The 24,494-nt window shown below is 41.1% G+C and overlaps 1 protein-coding gene across 20 annotated transcripts in view; it reads right to left on the reverse strand.

The window, feature by feature from the left end:
• PTPRF (protein tyrosine phosphatase, receptor type F) overlaps nt 1–24,494 on the reverse strand; it is a 290,739-nt gene that overhangs the window by 170,500 nt on the left and 95,745 nt on the right. The window lies entirely within an intron of this gene.

Consider the following 24,494-nt stretch of genomic DNA (forward strand, 5'->3'; position numbering starts at 1 on the left):
CTACAGCGTATAAATATTCAACACCCACTGACAGCCCTGGATAACGTGAAAATCAGTCACATTTTCATAGTGCAAGCATCTGTTCTTCCCTAGTGTAAATCTGATTTGACAAAATTTGGTGCTCATGAAGGAGACCAGAAATGGAAGGCTTGGATCCTTCTCTCATTGCGTCTGCTGGAACACCTCGTGTTTCTCCCTTGTGTTTTCTGTAATTAAGTAAGCAATACCAAGATTTTTCAAGCATTTATGCTTCAGTATCAAAGTTGGAGGTGAGTCTCCAGGGTGTGGCGGAGGGGTGTCTGCAGCCCTTCATTTCAGCCCTCTATTCCAAAAGGAGTTTCTGTGAGGAATGGCTCTGAAATTCCTGTGCAAGGGGGCAACTCTTTTGTACATATACAAAGTATTGAACAAACCCACAAACCAAAGTCATGGCTCAAGTACTGGTAATCCTAAAAAAAGAACAGCCACAAGGAAATAAAGTTCATTGCATCATGATGGTCCCAAGAACGGCTCAGGAACTACCACCGGTATCCCAAAGCTACCTAAAGGCATAAATACTGGAACATGCCTTTTTGGAAAATAAATAATCAATCTCAGAATGCCATGCATCGATTATTACAAATATTTTATTTCTTTCTTTATTAATATATGCAAAGCAATCAGATTAGAGCCACAGGAGGTAATGAAAAACCAGCTAAGAGATAAGGGCCTTTTTCTGTGTTGTGCTATGCATGTTTAGTTCCTATTTTAAAAGGAGACCTTGAGTCTGCTTTTGCAGCACTTGGAGTGAATGTCAACTGCAGAATTTTCAAGCCAATGAGAACTGCAATCCTGCAAAAGAAATATCATGATCCCTTAAATAATGCGGAGGCCTGACATGATGAGCCTCATTGCCAGGCTAAAGGTGGGGCCAGAAGAAACCTACAGCAAAGGAGAGCATGAAGATTGAAAACAAAGGTCAAAGTGTTTGCCACCGGTTTTGATATAACCAGGCAGCTGGAATGATGCAAGAAAAGCTATGTTTGCAGGGGTGGAGGAGGATCTTATTTGATGAAGGGCTTCGCATTCATTTTTTCCATCTGTGTTATCTAGTCTAATAAAAATGTTATCTCTTCCTACAGATGCTGTGTCTGAACAGCCTCTCTGTGAAACGGAGCTACATGCTTAACACAGCATATGATGCTGTAACCTGGTCTCTGAGGAGAAAACCATGGGAGACTGCTCTGGGCTGCACCCAGACACTGTCAAGGAGAGGACACCCTGCACTGCCTCCTCCATGTTTGGTACTCCTCCCAGAAAGATATTGCTAACATTGAATCCAGGGCTGTAGGAATGGTGTAAGCATGGAGAAACACAACATTTTATAGAGAGAAGTTCCAGGGTCTCAATCTGTTCACCTCTTCAAAGAGAAGACTGAAAGGTAACCAGATCAAAGTGACTAAATGCCATCACGGAAAGAGAAATGTGATTTGAGTCTAGAGAAACTGAATAGATAAAAGGCTGAAAGGCCAAACTTTTAACAGGTTCATTAACAATTGAAACAATATCCCATGAACTGCAGAGGACCACACATTGCAGACGACTGTCAAATTATGATAGGATACTTTTCTAGAATATCTTTTCAAGTTCAAACAGGAATTAATCCAGAGAAAGCCTACATGAGAGATCACAGCCTTCTGAATTTTATAATCTCCAAATGCAGCAGAGAAGCAGTACTGAATTTCAGGATAGCAAAGCCAAATCAGTTCAGAAAAGAGAACAGAACAGCTCACTAATATCAACAGGAATATTTGCATGAGCAGGACTCCCCTCACACTGAGGAACATACAACCATAAGGACTTAATTAAAGTGACAAGCACAGAAAATTAGAATGAAGAAACCTACTACCTAATAACATCAAGGTAAAGTAGGATATTTATTTAGGAAGAAATCTGACATGTCTGAAGCAAGAGGTGCCCAATGGATCTTTTACATAGACCAAGTGAAACCAGAGGGAATAAAGAGGTTATAGTGTATTATTTTTGTTCTGAGATAAAAAAACAACCTCACTGTTCTGACTGGCAGGTGTCACCAGCTCCTGCTGCAGAGGCCCTCATGAGGGACTGAATCCAGGTGGAGTGCTGGTACAGCAGGGAACCATTGCTTTGTACAGTGTGATACTGTGATGCACATTCTTTATTTTAAATAGTCTTTATTTAGTACTGCAAGTGTTTCCCAGTTTGATTTATGAATCAATGAATCTGAAACATGTTAGATACCCCTATTTGACCATATAAAAAGTTCAGGCTGATCCTGAAAGGAAAATCCAGGCACTGAGCTCTGTTTGCTTTAACACCTACCAGGAAAGCTGCTTACCAAGCAACCCCTAGGGAACAGTCTGAATGCCAGAGACAAACATCCTAGGAGACCCAGGACTGAAGGTATTCCCCACTCTCCTCTCATGAGATTTGCAGACCAGATGTTTGGCAATGATACTTCCTTCTGTATCCTCTACCTGTTCTGAAAACAACTGTGGCTTTTTCAATTATCTGGGAGTTGATTTGTTGCTTACAAAGAAGCACCTGCCCCATAAGTCTGTCTTTTTCACTGTGCTGCAAACATATGCAAGATGTTTATGATAGCAAACAGCAGGAGTGTTGAGGAGTCTCACCAGCTCTAATTAAAACAGGCTCATCCTACAATTTTACCCATGTAGAACTGAGCTTGCTTATTTGTATAAGTGCAAGGCTTAACTTGCAAATACCAAAATACAGGTGTCAATATATGACAACTGTAAGCTGCTGAGAAGGGAGTTTTGTGCTAATCCTTTCAAGCAGATGTGTTGCAGCAGATCAAAGAACACAAGCTCCTACAGGCTGGACTGGCACATATCCTGGGGGACATGGCAGGGAAAGGCTCATCACTTCCCTTAGCAGGGACAACACCATTAGGACGAGCATGGTAACAGGCACGCTCGGTCTCTATCACCACCAGCCCAAGTAAGTGACATGGGGGCACTAGCATAGGGCCTAGAACAACACAGCCAGTGTCCCACAAGACTGGTCTTCTTCAAGGGAACAGAAGCTACAATGAGTGTTATGAGACACACTCCTGTGGAATGCAGTGCAAAGGAGGGAGAGAAATTCAGTCAGGCTATGGACAACCCCCTCCCTTGCTACTTGGTGCTGGGAAGTGAGCAACAGCGTCTCTTCACATAAGCCCCAGAGGTGCATGGATGAGACAGCTCTGCGGGGAAATGGCAAGGATTATAAACACAATTTCACTTTGTTGCTACAGGTGAACAAACATCGCTCTGGTAGAAGTCCAGGGGCACTGCTGCCTACAACTAAGCCCACAGCACATAGGCTGCTTCAGCCAACGGCTGTGTTGTCAGCACAAATAATCACCAAAGAGGGACCACCAAGCAAACAAACCTCTCAAATGAACCACTCACTTCCCCTATTTGTCAGAAAAAAGTGTTCCAACAGTGAGATCTCCAAGCAATACCAAAGGCATCTTCAGGACAGGCACTCCATCTGAAACCCAGCCGGAAAGAGAGCTCAGGATAACGAGTATCTGCCCCACACAAAACAAGAAGCACCAAAGGTAATTCCTAATACCAGCCTGTGCACTGTGCAGTGCCTCAAAGATTTGAGCCTTCTTTTTAATATTAGAGATAGGGAAGGTGTTTATCTTTCTTAACATGGTAGTTTTAATTGCAATTTAAGCAACCTCCCTCTGGGGTCTCTTGAAGGTTCACAGGATGGCAGTGGACAACTTCCAAAGATATTATCAGTAGTCTCAAAGCTTGCCTTTAAATTTCTGTAATGGGGAACTTGGATGTTTTGGAATGGGGGGCTGAGTCCTGACTGTCTTTCTGCGAAGGACAGATTCTGCAACTACAGCAAGGCACTCTCCTCTCATTCCACACTAAAAATGAGGCCCAGATGAATGTGCTGGCCGTGAAGAAACACAGAAAGGACAATACAACGTATATTTCAGTTCAGCTTTTTCAGGTTCATGTGTAGTTCAATGACTTCTGTGCTGAAATACTCAATTTTCCAGGGATTTCTCCATCTACTACAAACATATTTAAGGGTTTTTTTCCTCTTCCACAGCCAATAAGATTTTTGTTATCTAAGGCCTCTAAATCTTTCTTAAGTCAATAGACTCTTGCAATAGGTTGCCAGTCTTCAACATTACCCCAAAAATACTTAGACTCAACCTTTTTTTTTGTTACCCCTTGAGAGTTACCACAGAGTTTAAGAAATGCAAGCAAATGAGACATGAGTATGTGGTAGCCAAAATGACACCTGAATGACAGTCGGGAAGGTCTGACAGTGAGGTGCAGATGTATGAAAACATCCACGTTCCCACTCACTGTACTCAGACCGAACAAGGGGCTTGGTAGTGGAAGACAGACAAAGCTGCCTTGGCTGTGCTAACTAGCCATGGGAATGCAGCACTTGCACAACAGGGTACCAAAACTTCTGCAACAAGATAAAAATCTCCAGCAAACAATGACACTCATCCTTGGAGAAAAGGTAAAGAGTTAGCACAAGCTTTGTTTTGCTCCAAGCAAGCATTTCTACACAGATGTGCTACTCAAGAGTGACAACCTGTGCTGTTAGATCTCTCACCAACAGTCTGCATGAGACTTTATGGAGTTAAACATGAAGCATTCCTTCTCTTCAGGATGCTTGGAGCCCAAAGCACACAAAACATGTAGAGAAATTAAAACCAGAACTTGGGAAAAGGAGAGGTATGAGATAATGTACCATTTTACATGGTCAGCTATGCATCAGCATTGTGCTATCAGTAAAGCCAGTGAAACCAATCTCTGTGGTAGCAAAGACTGAATCTCCTGTTTTGCAGAACAATGGAATGCATGGGCAATGAACGCTGTGAATGGCTCCTCTAGTCTTGGGACAGCGTATCCTGAAGGACCTCACTTTCTGCAAGAAATGGCAGTGAGATTTGCAAGCTGCTATTAGGGTTCTGTCAAATTAATGAATCTTATGGGTACAAAGTTCCTCTCATGAATACAATAAACTGCTGCTATACTGATATAAGCTCTTTCCAGTTCAAATATTGATAGAGGAGTTGTGATCTACACTGGCATTACAATTTATGTCCAGTCTGGAGACATCCCTTGCTTTATAGACATAAGGCTAACAGGTTGGTTAGAGGTCAAAAATGAAGAAACAATTTTCATCATTCTTGATTATCTTTGAGAGATCCTGAAGCAGATGGAAGCTGCTCAGCCATTCAGCCAGTGTTACATATTTCACTCTGACAAGGCTCTGGCACCATAAGCAGAGGGAAACCTGAGCAAGACTATTTCCTCCCATTTAACCTTCTTTATTATTAAACCTTTCAGTCATCAGCAGAGCATTTCTTTGGTGAGCTGAGGTTTTTTTAAAGCAAAATACAGAGTTTAGGGTACCTCCTTTTTACATACTCAGATCAGAGTCTTGAGACAGGTTCTGGTTTTAATTGTTAAGGCTGCTGCATGCTGTGGATCACTGACTGCAAGACAAAACTAATTCCTCTTCAGCCAAGCACTGCTAGCATATAACCCATATATCCCCAGGTATTTGCTAGTGGAATGAAAGCTGGTTACAGCTATCTGGCTCAAAATTAACTGACAGCATCATTGCAGATGCAATCCATGACAAGCTCCATCTTTCAAGTCAATAATAACTTTACTAGATTGCCTGGTTTGCAAGGTAGCCCACCCTGAGCTACTGCCTAATGTCACAACAGACATTTAAATAATAAATGGCAGCTCTGTTTTATTCAGTAAGGCACAGTGGAAGCTTTGCTAAATTTAACCATCCAATTAGCCTAGCAACACTCAGGATTTGGGAGTTTTCGGAGTTCACTACTTCCGAGGAGGAAAGCTCAGTTACACCAATTAACATTATCTCTCTAAACTGTACAAGCAGTTACTTCTCAGGTCTTTCTGTGGTTTGAGAGGCAATGAGAACAACTGGGAGTCTAGCACTGACTTTTTAAGCTTCCCAGATGAAGAAGATATTCTTCCAGGTAATGCCAACCCCCTGGCTTGCTCTGGGCTCACACAAAAATAGACATACTCTACTGCTTTACCAGCAGTGAGAAACTGTTGCTGGCAGAAAATAAAACAAAACCAGTTTCAAAGACAAGTTAATTCTGTATACAATTAACTATGATGTCTTGGCTCAAACCTTTTCATTAGCTGCAGCACACAAAACAGTCACCATTTCTTTTTAACCTTAGGCTAATACAAAACACACGTATCTCCTGCTGGCATGACTGCACACATTTCTTCTGCAAGCTCAGTGCAAGAGACAGTATGCCCAGATATGGGCAATGGAAAATCTTCAGGTCACTTCAACCCAACATACATACATGTCTACAGTATCTCAGCAGCAATCACAGTGAATCCTGTTACATGCAGCTGGCTTTTCCTCTCTATTACACACAAAGCTGTCTTTATAGAAAGAGCTAGCTTGTAGCATCTCTCCTTCGGTTTATGCAGATCACACTGCAGAGCACAGGAGTGCTCTGAATATTAAGCTACTGCATCTAACTTTAAAAGAAATAAATACCTAAGCTGAAGAGGAAAATCAGGAGAGACTTGGCAGATGCTGTCTGGGTATTTTATTCCAAACCGCTGGTGTATCCTCACATGTCTTTGCAAGTAGGACAGGAACAAGGCACCTGCCCCTAAGCAGTGGGGTCTGAGCAGTCACTTCCCAGCCAACACAGCTGCTACAAACTCAGAGCTTTTGCCTTTCAATTACCTGCCCCCAAGAACAAAAATACAAAGGACATCAGACCCTTGAGGCAGCACACAGAAAAAAAACTTTCCCAAATCCTGCTCAAAAATTCTGGGAATTTGCAATGGCTTTTATAACACTCATCCCCAGATTTCACAAGGACAGATTCTTTCCTAGACCTCTTCAGTTTAATCTCCTTAAACCTGGAAGTTAAATCTTCATCTAGAGTGAAAATATTTTACCACTGTAATCTAGTTACGATTATTTACACAATTTGCCCCAAATTCCCTCATTACAGCTGCCATTCTCAATTATTCACAGGTAGTGGTACATGCAGTTTCCGTGGAAACCTGCAGATCATGACCAACTGATGCACAGCCAATAGCAGGCAATGGGCACTCGAGCAGAACTGGTCGGCTGTGTAATTGTGCTGATATTTGACCATTTGAAACCTTTAGGTAGCAAAGGACTAGTTTACATTTCAGTGTCTAAATTTCAAACATCTTAACTATTCCAGGGAGCAACCAAGACCTTCTATCTCCCAAAGCATAATAAACTTGATGAGGGGGCTGTAACTTTTATGACATCGCATTTTCAGCATTTCACTATCATTTTCTGTATTTACCATTGAAAGTAAATGTCAGATTACTCTACCGTAAAACTGGTCATAAGTGATTCACTCCATTACACTTCAGGACCTTCCTTATTTTTAACTAGTGAAACTCTGCCAGTCATTTGCCTGAGACTGTGCTGCCTCTTTTCTCCTTTCCTTCCACTACTAGTTATTTTATTTTGCTAAAAATGTGAATATTCATATGATTAAATTGCTTGTTCCTTTAAGGTTTTTTTCAGCATTTAACATTCTGAATGTCATGGAGCCTCAAAAGCTGTTATCTTAAAAAGGTTTCAGAAGCTCCTTGGAAATTCTCTTCGGATTACACTAATGCACAACAAAATAAAAGTATATTCTTGTCAGGCAGAGCTGTGAAGCAACCCAATATTAAATTGCTGAGGCCTGACCATTCAGTGAGGGCTGTCCAGCTACTACCCTGAGCTCTCTAAGACAACAGACTCCATTATTTTTCTATTTGAAAGACTCATGCTTCTCCCTGATATACGGCATTCCACTAAGGTGCTGACTCTCACCAGGCACCCGCAATGCTTCGTCACCCACACTTCATATATTCACACAAGCTCCTTCACGTTTTTTTTCCATGCTAAGACAGAGGCCCTTCTGTAGCACATTCACCAAGACACAGGACTACAAATCCTTCTTTTCCAACTGGATCTCTTCAGGATTCAAGCAACAATTATACTGTAACCAGTGATATTCCAGGCGATCATTTTGTTTCTGTGTTATCTCATGTCACATGCACAGGTTTGTGTGTACCCACCAACTGTCCTGTCTCTTACCTGGACATTCAGATGCCTGTGCAGAGCTCACTGTAGCATGCTGTACCTGCATGGCCATGCTGTTTCAGGGACTGTGCTATGAGGTTCCACAATCCAAGCCTTCATTATTCTAATGACACAGTCAACAATGGCACATGAGGTTGCTGTGCCCCCCCTGTGAGCTGAGCCTTCTTCCTCCACTGCCATCCAGGAAACTGACTCAAGTTGCACAAGGAAGATGGTGCAAGGCTCACTTTTTTATCCAGAGCTTTTCCACCTAGCATAGTCTCAGAACTGGAGTAGCAGATAACGTTTCTGGTGTAAAACAAGTACTGAGTTAACCCCAAATGAAGAAGAATCACCTCGGACACAATTACACAAAGAGCATCAGCCAATCGCACCTAGATGCTAGAGCAAGGAGCACCTCTACGATGGGTGGAAATGCTCAGCACCAAGAAATTAAGCTTTAACTGAAGGAAACAGAATAAAAACATTTGTTGCACCTGCATTATTCAGAATTTAGGGTTTGCCAAATGTAATTTCCAACTTATTTGTTTTGGAAAATACTCAAGAGTTCATAGAGGAAACCCTCTACACATTACTTAAAAAGGCAAACTGGTAAAGCACTTGCAAAGTATCTTTATGAAAAACAACAGATCTATTGAGAGAGCAGCAAGTAGAATGCCTACCCTGCACTGCTGCACAAAGCATCTGACATGGTAACACACAAGTATGTCCTGAAAAATGGCACTCAGTATACTTCTGCTTCCCTGAAAAGCATTAGCAGATCATATGCAGACTTCTTTTATAAAAATATTATGGTATAGGAATAAACAAAAGCTGCTTTTAATTCTATTGTTGAAGCGAAAGGTTATCATCTAAGGCAGCTGACTAGTGTACTGAAGATAAGCACAGTCAACCTAAAGAGCTGCACCTCTATTCTAAACAAACTTTGGACTTCTGTATACTCCCTTAAATGCTACTTACTGTAAAGGCAGTAGCACTCCAGTTAGAAGCAATGCTCACTTCCCCTTCCTAACTGAATGAAAAATAGCCTGGGACACACTGGTGATGGGATGAAACACTGGCAAAACTTCCTACGGTTTAGCCAAAACTCTACTGAAACTTGCATTTGACAACAAAGCTTCAGTTTCAAAGATCCCAGTCTTCAATGAGCATTTGTCAGGAATGTCATAAAGACAGAATGGCCTTCTACAAGAAATGCCAAAATAAGGTAAAAAATGCTGAAAGGGTCACACTAGCAGCATTACAGAGTAATTGTTAACTGTGTAACTGGAATCTGGGTAATTTCTGCTGGTGAATCTTGTGTCTGCACCACTCTATCTGATCCTCCATAGTAGCTGTAAATTAATGCCACAAGGAGAACAAGTTCAAACTCTGTTATTTGGCAGTGAGGTCCAGTTTCCATGAAATTCAGCATGTCATATCTCAAACTGAAAAGTGCATAAAGTAATGAATCACCAGGTTATATTCAGATTCTGCAGACTCATTTTTCAGACACAGAAAACCAGCACTTGCCAGCCTTAGAACAGCAGCACTGATCTAAAGGCCAACAGTGCTGCAATTTTAAAAAAAAAAAGGTATACCATAAAAGAACAGGTTAAGTGATAAGAGAAGGCATTTCAATTCTGTGCTTCAATGAGTGTTAGTGACACAGTCGTTAGGAAGGTGGAGAAGATGAACTGTCAAGTTTTGTGATTTATGTTTCAGACAGTTTTGTTAAATATGCCATTTTAATTTTTTTCGTGAACACTTTTTATGTATTTGCCATTGGTTAGATAAAGGCACTATTCAGCAGCGTAGGACTAGACAGGATACAGGACACTCCCGAGTTTCTCTTGCCTCTCTGCCTATAAAGAGAAAGAAAAGATCAAAAGAACCTGCTCTGTCTGGCTCAGCTCCATTCCTCAATTTACTCCAGCATTGCTTAAGACTTGTATACATCACAAATAGCAGCTCAGTTGTGTAAGGATTAAATGTTCTAAGCAAAAAGGGGAAGCTAACTTCAACCAAGTCTTGATGGGTGACTGTCATTTACCATCCTTCATCTGCATAAAGTAGCTCCAAATCTTGAACTGGGGATCCTGAATACTTGGGCAGATTCACTGATCCAGGGCTGAATTTTAGCGAGGTACGGAGTGAAAAATGGCCCTGGTGCTTGATGGCTTTTGAAATTTGCCTCTGCTGGGTAAAAGCCCTTAGTCAGGTCTGGAAATGTGGAATGTGCATGCTTCTGCTGCCAAAATCAACATAAGGAAGACCTGGATGTAGCCTTCCACAGCTGCTAAGCCCTTCCCTTAGAGGAAAACACCCTCGCCAGAGCTACTGAGGCAAGTTACAAAGGACATCCTGCTGCCAGCCTGCCTCACAAACATGGAGCATCTTGCATTATAAATAACAAAGGCTACTGCTACAAACTGCGCAGGATTAATGAGGCAACATCCAACGCACTGCATCTGAATAAGAGTGAGTACAAAGTAATCCGAACACAAGAAATTTGAAAAAAAAATACCCTGAGTCACTGAGGTGAGTTCCCTCCTAGTGCTCATCACAAAACCCCTCCTAAACTTTCATATTTTGTCTAAACATGGCTGACCCTGTACACTGAATCACCTGGACAAACAGGGCTCCTGCAGCTTTCGGTTGCCACAGGAATGAGCAAAACCGTATGTTCAACCTGCAAGATGGAAGGAGTCCTGGAAGATGGCAATTGAAAGGGCTCACAATATTCAATACTGTGCCAGATAAGGTAAAGCAACTCCACAGTGCTGCCAAGCCCTATTTCTACCACATGAGGACACATAATTTTGCTGTTGAAAACAACACACAGGTTAAATCACAACTAAATATACCAGCACCTTTCAGTATGAAGACACAAGCATGGATGCAAAGAGAGCCATTAAATCCAGAGTCCCTTCTAATAATAACAACAACAACCCACTGTCCCTTCTAATACAAACACTGCAGGGCATAAATTATACTGGAAATTAACAGCTTTTTTTTTCCACAGACTACACAGTGAAGCTGGGAAACATCTTGCTATATGCAATATCATATGCACACCAGATGTTTAAAGCCTAACTAGATTCTTCTTTCATTAGTCTGACTAAATCCACTACTTTTAGTTCAAAAATGCCTGAGGTACACATCAGTAGAGGCCAGAGAAGCATGTACTTGAAGGAATCGTCACCACAAGCATGATCCTTACAGACTTCTCTGGCACTTGGCACTGACTCCTGGCAAAAAAAAAGTGGGATACACTAACCTTCAGTTTCAATCACTGCAGCCATTTCTTACTGCAGCAAAATACAGCGTGAATTGCAATGCATATATTTCTAGAAAAGCACAAAAACAGCACAGAGAACTTCAGTACGAGCTAAAAAGGACAGTAGGTGCTAGAAAATAAGCCATACAACAGGGGCCTACAGAGCTCAAATGTTCAGCCCGTTGAAGAGAATTTACAGAAGCTTACGTGGAAAAAGGGATCTCAAAGACACAGGGCGGAGAAGAGGGTTTATAGTCTCAGGAAGAGACAAATGGCTTGTATTGAAGTTGAGATTATACAGTTTCAACACTGGAATTACGTATGAATTATTGCAATAAACTGACCAGTTAGTGCTGGATTTACAGTTGCTTTGCACTTTTTTTGGATGGTATAGTACATAATTTCTTAAAGATATTCTTTAATCTGCCTTTAAGAAATAGTTGCATGGCTGAACCAAAGAGGATGTGAGTGAGAGATACCGGACATGGACCCTCCTACCACACAGCCTGTGATCAAACTGGAAGTGGATACAGAGCCAGGTACATTGGCTGGTACATGCTTGAACAGATGCAGTCTGTTCTCCCTGGGTACTCCCAGAAAGGCCTGAAGCAAAAGGAGTCTTATGGGTTTGTCTGCACTGGAAAGTGGTGTTAGAGACAGAATGTAACCACAAGAAAATGCACTAACTACCCAGCATAGCCATAGTCTTACTATAATTTAATAGTGGGTATAGCTTGCCTCATCAATGCAAAGCCACACTCCGTTAGACAGACATCTCCTCGATTTCTGCTTTGATCAAATGCAAGTCTCTAATAGGGGCCAATCTGAATAGTGGTTTGAATTAGGGGAAGAGGCTAGGGGTAGGTTTAACAATTAAGACATTTTATGGTTGCCACACGTTCTTGAATTGCTGGTGCCAATCAGCCTTTAAGTCAATACACTGAAAGTTTTTGAGGTCTCCTCTAAGTCAACGCCACCTCACACAAACATCAAAAATTAAAATTCAGAATCCTGGGCAAGTCAGGAAACCAGAAAATCCTGCTTTTGAGTGTGACATGTTCCCCATAATTCGGTGCAGGAAATAACCCCACCTGCTGCAAGCAAACACCAGGAGAAATGAGGTGACACTGAAGAAGGTGGCAGCCTGCAGAAAGAGACAGACATCACAACTCGCATTCTGCAAGGCCAGGGTTGCTATCTGAAGAAACAGAAAATTAGAAAAATAGAAAAAGATTTTTTTTTTTGGTGACAGAGGAAAGTCACCAAAAAAGTACAAGGAGAACCAAAAGACTTTCCCTCTGCCAACCACAACAAATGGCTCAGTAATACAAAATGTCAGTTGGCACTTGAAGCACAGTGGATGGCCAGAGAGAAAGTGCATTTTTAAATCATTAATACATTGGGAACACACAGATGTGCAGTTCAGCTACATCTGTGCATTGTAATTTCTACAGTAGTCACAACTTAATGAATCATCAATTGTGACAAGATCAATGAACCGAACTGAACAACAAACTAAAGCTAGTAAATTCATGCCTGGGGCAAGAGCTAAGGTTTATTTTATTTTTTTTAGTACTTCTATAATTTTTAGTGTCTAATTAATAAAAACATGAATCCTCCAGAACCCTTTTATTTTCTTCCTCCCTTTTGAAAGTCCTACTGCAGAGGATAAGGATTTCATTCATATTTGCTTAAATTCAAGTCTGGATACCACTCATCTGCTCAGCAATTTCTTCCTCAGGACCAGGAGCACATGGCAGCAAAAGTTACAATGCTGGGATGCGCACTACATGACAATCAGGTGGACTCTGACTGAGCCTACCACCTCTAGGCAAAACAACTGCTGTTTCTTCCACAAGGCCAGATTACTCCTGGAGGCAAAGCATCAGCTAAGATTCTCTGCAATGCTGCTTTTTGAAGGGACAAATTCACATCCGAATCAAGCAACCAAATCATTTACTTGCAAAGAACACACATTGAGTTTCCCCCTGGCCTCAACCCATTCAACAACTTCAATGCTGTGTTTGTTGATGACATGCATAATCCAGCTAGGTTTCACATCAGTGATATTCTTACAGAAAAACTCTGTCCAAATTAACCAGGAGGCAGAAGACAGCACCCCATCTTCTTACAAAGCAAAGTCCATGCAAGCGAGGGCTCTCCCAGCTGACCTCTTCACTCTTCCTGGCAAACCATTTTCATCTCCACCATATGTAGCCTTTCAGTGTACTAATATACCTGCCAGGGGTTCAGCTGGACTCTTGTCTCCCTTCCAGACAGGCTCCAGGGAACAACAAGCTCTGCTTAGCCTGGCTTGTTTGTCACACATTTGGAGTGCAGCTCCATCTGGAAGGCACTTCCATGAATTGTAGCACTGCTGGCACGCACTGCTCTCCCTCCTAGGACTCAAAGTGAAGGAGATGCAGGCTCTCTTTAGAAGGCTGATTCTGTTCCAGCTCCTGACCTTCTTTATACTGGATGTCCTATCACCTTGGACTGTGCATTCCCCAAATCATTACCTTCCCCTGCAGCAGCTTTTTTTGTTAATACCACCCCACGAGCAGCTTAAGCATTTTTCATCAATATATTTATAATTTCTGTTCTCTCTCCAAGGACTTTCTCCTCAGTGGGACCAACTGTGGCACTGTCTAAACCAAAGAGATACAGAAAAATAAATTCCAGTATTACCTTGCTTGTAAACAAAACACCATTTTGGAGATGTAGTGCCAAAAGCAGGGCTTGGTGTTATTCAAGGTCTCCAACAGGTCAATGTTTCCAACACCTTTCCAGTGGTCTCACAGTAGGTAAAAAATCATAATGCCAGTTCTGTTGCCTGCAGCACTTCGTGCAGACAGTTTTACTTAAGGCATTCTGCATCCTGTGCTGACAGGCACTCTTACTGCAAGGAAATTTCCCCCTTGGAACAGCAACACAACAGTGAATCTTCACATACTACAGCTGGAAAAAGTTGTAGCTCTGATTGCTACTTAAGACTTCTCCACTCAACTCTAACACCCAAGAACTTGGAAAGGTTTCATCCAGGCTGGACCCTTGTGATAAAAAGATTGAAGGAACAGAGCACAGGATTAGCACAACAGATGAATACGTTGCAGTGTTTTCCCACTGCAACATCCAACCTACCTCATCAAGGCACTAGATAATCTTGAAAAGACAGATCTTATTATACCTCACACCCACTGGTTTCCTTAGGATAAAGGATTTGAAAGAGCTATTCCGGAGCTCTGGGCAGAAAGAATCTGAGCAGATGGGAGTGCCAGAAAGAGTCACTTACTTTATTATCCAACTGAAATAACCACAAGAATAAACAGCTGTTAGAAAACTCTATGGGGAAGGTGGTATTTGACTACTACAACACTGGGCTTCTAAGACAGCATGTGGCATGCATATATTTTAGGTTATCTTGCTTGATACCAAACATACTTTAGTCACTAGCAGGTCAAGTTACAAATTAACAATGAACATTCACAATAATTATTTCCTCGCATCCAAAATTAGGGCTAGTTATTCCTTTTGCTCATTATCTGGGCACTGCATTTTAATAAGCATCACAACCATAGAGCCTTCCTGACACCATACTGTATATAAACAACACAAGACCAACAAGAGATCATAAGGACAACTGGATGTGGGACTTGTGAATAAGCATCATACACAGAAACCAGCTGTTGGAATGAGCCGTATTACAGGTCTTCGGTGCAAAACCTGCTTTGTTTTGTGCGTCTCAGACCAAGACCGAAAGGCAGCAGCAGTTACCTGATTTTCCTTTTTCTGCAGGAGAGGAAGTTAAACGCTTGTGGAACCTTCTCTTCCACAGAGTACAGTAAGAAACACACATACTCCCTACATGGACATGCTCTCTTCTGAACAGCTGTTGCTGCTACAGATTTATCAGCACATGCTTATACTCCAGTTTCACATTTTTCTGGCTTACATTTTAAAATTTTGATTTCTCCAAGAATGACTTAATTGGGGCTGTGACTTTATATTTTTAGTGAGAGGAAGAAGACAAGACACAGAACATACGATGATTGGATAGAACCTTCCTTGCACAAAGAGTTTTTGCTTTTGTAGCAGTAAGTACTGCATTCCCCACAGTCATGGTTATCACATTCTCTACTCTCCAAGCTCCACTTTTCAATTAAGAACCTACTCTCCAATTTTATCAAGGAGATATACTCTGCCACTTCTGCACAAGAAGGTACGGGAAGATGACCATCTTAAGTGCCTGTGTAAGCCATGGCATGTCAGTAAATGACAACAGGTCACTAAGCTGTGGGCAGTCTCTTGGTTATGAGCAGATATGAAAGATAGTTTTGCAAAAATAGTTAAGGCCTCAGAAAGGCTTTCCAGACACCTTGCTCTTGCCCTTCCCTTTCTTCCTCGGAAGCAAAGCAGGTAATCCATGTGGCATCATCAAATAGCATTTCCCACTAATTTCCAATAGTTAAGCAATGAGGTACTACTTCTTTCAGAAGGCTATTCCACAACCTAACAGACTTCAAAGACTCTACAAATACACACCAGCAACAAACTTTATTAGTCAGCAGGAGATAGCAGCAGGACTGACATACCAGCTACAGAGAGCACATCTGTCAATAACAGGTTGCTACAGACGCTCCCAGCACAAGGCATCTTGAAAGAGATCCAGCAGCAAGAAAGGTCTTTTGAAACATCTGATGATAAAGACCTATTATTTTAGTTTCTCATGGTCACCAGTAGATGTTAAATCTGACAAGAAATGTGTGTGTGGGTTATTCTGACAAGGTTCACAGTTACACAAATTTAAGTTCTCGTTTGCCTGTTCCAAATGAATCAAATAAATTTCCATTAAATGCCTTTTACAATAAGGAGATTATTAATTCATAATTACGGGTTTTCATGTCTTTTTTCTCCTTCTCTGAAAAACTTCTAGAACCCTACATACATAATTAATAAAAATATTTTCTTCTGGATGCCAGTCCTCCAAAATAATTTTATTAGGAGAGTCACCAGGTCCATCCTCAGACTAGTTATTACCAAATAAACACTTGGAGAGCCAAATCAGGGCTCACTGTCACCTAATCAACTCCGCTTTCTTGTTCACTATTTTTTTATTAGTTGTGCAATAATGGTCTCTATCAACAAGTTCCCTGAATATCAGTTTTGAAATTACAAGATTCATTAACAGCCCTTGCACAAAAGGTGGGTCTTAAATTGACAGTGCTGTGGAGATGCTGTAAATAAAGACGACAGTCAAAAAAATCAAGTCAGAAGAGCCAAATCACCTTAAGTGACAGGAATAATATGAATAAAGATAAGAAATAATTAGAATTTTTGCTGTAAGCCTGACACATATTGCTTGGAAACAAGAGGAGAGGAGAGGAGACAAGTGTGGGTGCATCAGAGAAATGCAGAGAAGTTATGCTAGCCAGTGACCAACTGAATCAAAAAAGCAGCTATGATCCTAGAGCACATTCAAAGGTCTATCTCCAAAATTCATCGATTCATCAGTGCTTTCGAAAAGGCCTTTGCAAGATTCTTTGTGTGCACATCTGTAGTAGAGCATGTTCAAAGAAGTCCCTGAAATCAAACAGGAACAGGTACAGAATAGGAGGAAGCACTGAGGCCAGGAGAATCAGAAAGAAGACTGACCCCCATGAAACTCATGTGGGGATTTTACAGCAAGAGGAGGCTTAGTTGGCCACTTTCTGGTTAACTGGGACCTAAATACTCATTTTCCCAACAAAATAATCTGCTTCGACATTTACAATATTTTAAACCCACCTATGTTATTTTTGCCTTTTCTTCCTCTGTAGTATCTGGTACAAGAACTTCATAGGGCATGCGTCTCCTCCTTGGCAGCCTTCACTTTGCTGCTCTACTCCCCTGCCATTTTTAGACTACCACTCTTTTTAGCCTAGGCCTGTGCCATGTTTCTCCCCTGGCTTACTGCCTACTGACACCATCAAAATCCCAGCGCCGTCTAAGCTTTCCAGACATGGTTGTGGCCACGGGGTCGGGGCATGTGGGAATGCCAGGCTTTCTGCAGTGACGTGAAAGGCAGCGCTGGTGGCTGCTGCCTCCCAGCTGGGACCGATGATCTGTTCCAACAGAGAGTCAAAACAGATTAGTTTAAACCACAGACAATTTAATCTAACCTGTCTGATTTCAAACTGGAACAGAGAGGCAGAAGCAGTCATCTGGCCATCCCTGGCCTCAGCTGGGAGATGGCAACCCCACAGGGACACCTCTCCAGCAGGACAGAAACCTGCCTGCATGAGCATATCCCTGCCAGAGAGTTAAACTCATCTGCTTGTGCCTCATTTACCTATTGGAATAGGCTGAACGTTTTGACAGCAGAGCAGCACTAGAACAGCCTGACACACTTTTCATGACAATCTCCCAGGAAGCTCTAAGGTAACACAAAGTGAGAAGAAAGCTGTCTCAACACCCTGAGCCAAAGAACAGAGAGAAAATAACGTCCAGGACTCAATTATTCATTTTCTTAAAAGACAGAAGATACCAGTAGGTTGCCACAAGGCTCTGAATAAACCCCCATGTTTCTGAATATCTTCATGAGGGATTTCAGAAATGGAGCAAATAAAATGGAGGCAACTGCTACTGGCAACAAAATTTCTTAGCTGAACATGATTTCCAGTACCAAAGTCAGCACTTACAAACTGTTAAATAAACTTGGAATAAATCAATTGTGTGAGACCAGAAGCTCTGAGAAGTCTTTTACAGGATATAACTGCACAATTACAACTTCAAGCTACTTGGCACTATGAACCCTGTGTTACAGCTTTTGCAGAATTCTGTAGAATATATTCCATTCTTGTTTGTTTGACACCTAAAGTTCACTTGTTTCTATCTGGAAAGCCCTTCCCAAATTGCAGGTGCTGCTTTTGGGCATTGCAATACCACTGAAACTTGGCTGCTAAGAATGTGACAACACCTCATCCCGTTAGAGATGTCATCTCATAGGACCTCGTTTGAGAGGTAATATGCAGAAACAGCCATTTGCTGCAAAAGAAAAACGTTGTCAAGATTAAGAGGTCAATACCTATTCAGACACAAGGTTTTATGGGAGTGCACAGCTCCAAAAGGTTCAGCTTGGCATTAACAATGTGATATTTCATATAAAACATTTCAAAGGTTATATTTCTTGCTTCATAAACTTGTGGAATGAACCTGGATGTTAACCTTAGTGCATGGCAGTCTTCTGAGGGAACTTGCTATCACAGATACATTACATGGTTATGTGCCATTAGTTAATCATTTAAACAGAGATAAGAAATGGAAATTATGGCATTTGGGTCTGATACATTCTAAAGATCTGCTGACTCTCCTGTTTGAAGGAGAGACCAACAACAGTTAAAACTTTTCTTCACCTGAGAAAATTACTTCTTTGTCTTTCTTTCACAGCCAAGAAAGTCTTTCTTGTTAAATATTATAAGAATAAACTATAAGAGCGGGACTAATGTTCTTACTGAATCCAATCTTTGAAAGCAAATAAATATAATTTGCATAGAACCATGAGGTTCACACCTGGATTAAAATGATAGGTGCTCTATAGATACCAAAACTTCAGTAGCTGAAAGAGTTTTTCAGATACCATGGCAGTCTAGGTTTTGGCAGCATGGCACATAATGGTGATACAAGTAAAACAGTCTCTGTAAATTTTCGTGGTCTAACTGAAGCTGATCACAAATTCTCCTCAATCTGTATGCAGTGGGACCAAGAGACCACCCCTTTCCCCTTGAAGAATCCTTTTAGCCACTGGTCAGTACCTGGGAAACAACTGGAGTTGTTAGCATGATGACAGGGCTCCTAAACTGACCCAACCAATACTAGGCAACCTGCTGTCAAGCAGCACAATGCAATCTTTCCTTATGAACACTGTTTATGCTTTAACAGCACAAGTCCACATGAGCTCAGATTCAGATTCTTTTAGCTGACAACCTGAACTTTGCAATGAGGCCACCATGAGTAGTTGGCTTCATGTTTCTCTTTTTAACAAGCATGGGACATGCCAAGACCCAATGAAAAGCAGACAGACTCAGGCTTCTTTATTTCTCTGTGCATCACTGCACGTTAGGACATTTCCCTAAGCAGGGAAGTACGTGGAGTCTCACTGCACGGGAGCTCTTGGCAAAGCAATAGTTATAGAGGTCCATGAACTGCCTGCCTCCTACAGGAAGGAAGTGCTATTGGGATTGCTTGTGTACAGAGCTAAGAACAGGAGTAGGACCTCTGCAGTAGGATCACAGCAGTCTTTCTTCCCCGGGAGAGACCAAAGGATGTTGGAACAGTTAATTAACATGAAACATGTAGAAGAAAGACCTGTCCTCTCTTGACCAGAGACACAAAGAAAATAGTACCAATCCCAGGAGCAGCAGAGCACAGGGAGCCTTAATTCATTTACAGAGTCAGAATGAGTGCACGCAAATAGATTCCATTTCCATTCTGTAATCGTCTCAACTTTACAACAAATTGCAAGAAATTCTTCCTGGCGAAAAGATGCAAAAGCAGTGAAGCCAAAGTACAGTGATCTAACTGATCCTTTTGTAACTAACCAAAGATAAACAAGGATTAAACATAGCTAACTTCTGTTTACTATTCCAATGACAAAAATCACTTTTAGATGAATGTTTACAAAAAGGGCATATTGGTTCAGGCCTTCTGAGACCTGGCTCTCTGCAGAAATCATTTGTAACAGTCAAATGTTTACCATTTACAGCATTTCAAACAGGGTAACCCCAGGAACCGGAATGCAGCTGGCAGATGGTGAAAGAAATTAAGCTCATGACATGGTTCAGTAAACAGCAAATTACGATATGGTAGAAGTGCTTGCCACCCCAGACAACTGCTGCACTCGGGAACTTTCTAGGTGTGCTAGTTTTGGCTGGGATGGACTTAAATGTCCTCATAGTAAGAAGAAAATTAATGCCGTTGTATAGGGCTGTGTTTTGGATTTGTGCTGAGCACAGTGTTGATACCACGAGGATGTTTCAGTTCACGGTAAAACACGACACCAGGGCTGCAGTGAAACACTCCAAAACTTCCCTGACTTCTGTCAGCACAAAGCCAGCCAGGAAAACTTAACTTGCCAGGTTACCTTGAGACTGAAACCCCTGTGCAAGCAACCCCTCCTCGGCTCCTCTGTCTGTCCTCTTTACCAGGAGCTGCTCTCCTGTGGAGCCTGGCAGCACTCTCCAGGCAAATAACTACATGCCACATGATTAGGAGTCTGGGATAGAGGCATAGGGGATTTGCATAGATCTAGAATGGAAATTGGAGATGGTATTTTCATTTAACCTACTTAAAAACAAAGGGAAATGAAACTGAATATATTTAGTGTCACTTGGATACGACTGTATGGTCTGGATTACAAGGGAGTAAAAAAAGACTGCTTGTAAAGCATTAAAGGACCAGTTGCAATCAACTGGCTTTCCAGTTCTGGAAATCAAAACTGAATGTCCCAGTTGGAAAGCCCTGGGAGAAGGGACTGATAACATACTTTGTATTTGAGCCTCCCTTCTCTTCCAAAGAATCGATATATTTTTCCCTGCCTCTTGAAGACCTTTTTTCCCACTGCTTTTCCTTATCTTCCTGTTGGGTGGAAACTGCTGGAAAACAGTGACTGAAGGCATCATTTGGTGTACATAGAGGCAACTAGAGACAAACACTGTTACCATTACCTTCCCAATACAGCTGCAATGCAGAGCATACAAAGAGCCTCATGGAAGGACATCATGGACTTCTGCACTCCTGCCATCAGCCTGTTGCTATGTTCTTGCATGCTGGCATCCTTCCTACTTATATTTCATATAGCCTATTTAAAATGTTCTGTAATTCTCAACATTACCACTGAATAATATATTTATTAATTTGTTAGTGCCACTAACTGTCCCTGAGGCTTTTCTTGAGAATGTGTGTCAGCTTATTGATTCTAGCCTTCCCCCTCTCTGCACTGCCTTCCTCCTCTGCCAAGCAGAAACATACTTCTGTGCTGCTTCAGGTCATAATTGGAAAAAAGATAGAAATGTTCAATATGACTCATACATAATTCAGCTTATCAGCTACCCAGGAGAAATGAGAAGAGAAGGTATACGCATGTCTATTTCTTCTGCTATCAACAGGAGAAATAATTTCCAGTTACACAAAGTATACGTAGTTTGGTCACAACAGGATTTGCAGTTAGAAGGGAAAAATGAGAGACATGGAAGCAAAGAATAAAAGGGCAGTAGGGAACTGAACTGTTAAAAGAGATTCACTTATGTGAGAATTCCTGATTCCCCTGGAAGACTGGATTCATGCTTCTCTCTTAATATTCAGAATTAAATAAGCTGGCAATTAGAAAGAATAACCTGCTTTTGATCTGTAAAACATCGCAGAAATCTAAATAAAATAAAGCTCCAGCTTAGTTAGCTACAAAGACATCTAATAACAGCCTGGTAAACCCTAACTGTGACTTCTGGATTTAATGTTAAGGCCTATGTTCTAAAGGCAAATTGTGAAGAAGCATTAAAACTTACTGTTATAAAGGATTTTTAATGTCAAAATCAATACATGCTGTGTATTTAGCAGCATGTAACCACGAGGACGTCTATGATAAGCTTTGTCATGCACCAGGGACCACTGCATTAGTCAAGTTCTTGAAAGGAAGTGCAGAATGTCTGTATCATTCAAACTGCCATCTGAGACCAATTACAGAAATTATTTTAACCCCAAAAGCAGAGGGAAAAATCCAATCCTAGTTGACAGTCTTGAGAGTATCAAGGGTTCCACATAAAATGTGTCATTTACAAATACCTCTAGAAAACTCATGTTAAAAAAGTGATGGCATAACAGAGAAGCTGGGCACTTAGCACTATTTTTTGGAAGCCTTTGAAAGTAAACAACCACAACCAGGGCACTGAGTTGCAATATCTACTTTGGCAATGTGTAAACAAAGGAATATTAATAGTAATTTTAAAAAAATCATATTCATAAAATGCATAAACATCATAATCTCTATTAGACAATGCAGAAAAATAAGATAACATGACTGAAAAATTCAGAGCTGTCCGTAGAAAAGTCTCAGAAAGGGCAATGTAAAACATTTTTTTCTTAAATATAAATACATCATAACAGAATTCATCTTCCTTGTCAGTGAAGCCAACATAAAAGGCACATGTAGCTCTCCATCCTCACAGTCAAGCTCACAACTCTATGCATGAGCACATACAAATCGTTAGGCAGCAAATGTTTCTTAATTTTGCCCATTACAAGACTGCACAGCAAGGGGTCGATACTTTTCAGTTTGAGTGGAAAACACAGCCTCCCCAGCCTGCAGATCGTTTTTGACCTTATGGGATCATGTTCAACAATCATTACTCCCAATTAAAGGAATTTTCCAAACAGAAAAGCAGGCTCGGTGCTTGACTGCTACTGACTTCTGCTTCTGCAGCTCCTAAATTGTGTGCCCGCATGTCTTTTCCCGTCTGTGGTGTTTCCTAACATTCCCTATTTATGTGGTGGTCTGCAAGTTTTACCTCATCAGGAAAGCAGCAGGAACACCATGGAGCTAAGAAATACTGTTGTGCTCCTTGATGCAAGGCATGTCTCTGTGGGCCTTTGAACACTTAACACAGAGCAAATAAATTATTAGCGTGTGTGTGCATGTGCATACATATCCAAGATACATAAAGGCAACTATAACCAAAGGAAACAGGAATCTGCATGGAAGAGTTTGGTATTGAAGCATCCAGTATCACAAAAATCCAGTTGCAGGAAGCATTTAAATGCAGATCTGCACATAAACTGCTGAAAGAGCTCCACTGAGCTTTATGCACTTGCATACACGGCTGCAAAGGCAAGAAGTAACAAAAGGAATTTGATTTTTGTCCCCCAATAATTTTCAAGTCTATAGCACCTATAGATTATTCTTAATAATACTATTACTGGAGAGCAAACTGATCTTTAAGATGCCCCACCTCCAGAAACAAGATACACAATCACATCAGGTATTGAATGATTTCTATGATTCCCATCACCACGGTGCCTGAGCACATTACAGTTGTTTAATGTATTCTTTGTCACAGAGCAGAGAGGAAAATATGATTACCTCTATGCTATAAATGGGGATGGGAGAACAAGGAACAATAGGCAACTTGTCATGTGAGGCTGGCACACTCACCACCAGGATAACCAGTCTCCTCTGGTTCAAAATCCTACAACAATAAACACTTTCCAGTCTAGTTTTTTCATTACTTAGAAGTTTCTGCATGAATCTATAAACAATAAGCAATTTGCCTAAGCCTTTTCCTGCTTGTAAGGGGTAAAAATGCAAGGGGTAAAAATCCATTCAGCCAAATGCCCCGGATTTGTAACACCTCAGTACATTTACAAAATCCTATACATAAACAAATGATAGAACACACTGATAAGCTGGAAAAACCCCACCTTTCCTTAAAAGCAAACAATAATTCTGACAATTTAATATTTAAAAAATCAACTGTTCACATGCCTGGTTTTATCTAATAAACTTTTTCCACAAAATATTCCATTCAGCAGACACAACATAGCAAGCGAAATAAAACCTACTCAAATAGGAGACAAGGAGGAAAATCTACTCTTTAACAGAAGAGTCAGAATTGTAAGTCGTGAGTACAGTGAAAAACAAACACAACTACATTTCACATCAAATTCTAAACCTGAAGAGTAACCTGAATATCTGTGCGCTGATTTAATCCAGAAGGTTCAGCAACATAGATTAAGTTTCTGATTGTCAGATACAATACTTGGATACCCTGAAGATGGGTATTACATCAAAGCAAACAGATGAGGAAAGTATACAAATGTCTCTGTAGATAGCTCTTCAAGTCAGAAATGACACCTCTCAATCAGACAGCAAAAACACTCTAAAGAAAGTTCAGAATCTGCAATCCTTCCATGATTGTCTCAAAAATATGAGGTTCTATTATAGGAAAAAAATAGAGCAACTGATACAGGAAGCTTTACCAAATCAAGCTAGAATATCACCACATCATTTAAATGCAGCACATCAACATGTAGCTGCCAAAGCCGT

This window comes from Corvus brachyrhynchos, unplaced genomic scaffold (genome assembly GCF_000691975.1).
Source record: "Corvus brachyrhynchos isolate BGI_N302 unplaced genomic scaffold, ASM69197v1 scaffold48, whole genome shotgun sequence".
NCBI lineage: Eukaryota > Metazoa > Chordata > Aves > Passeriformes > Corvidae > Corvus > Corvus brachyrhynchos.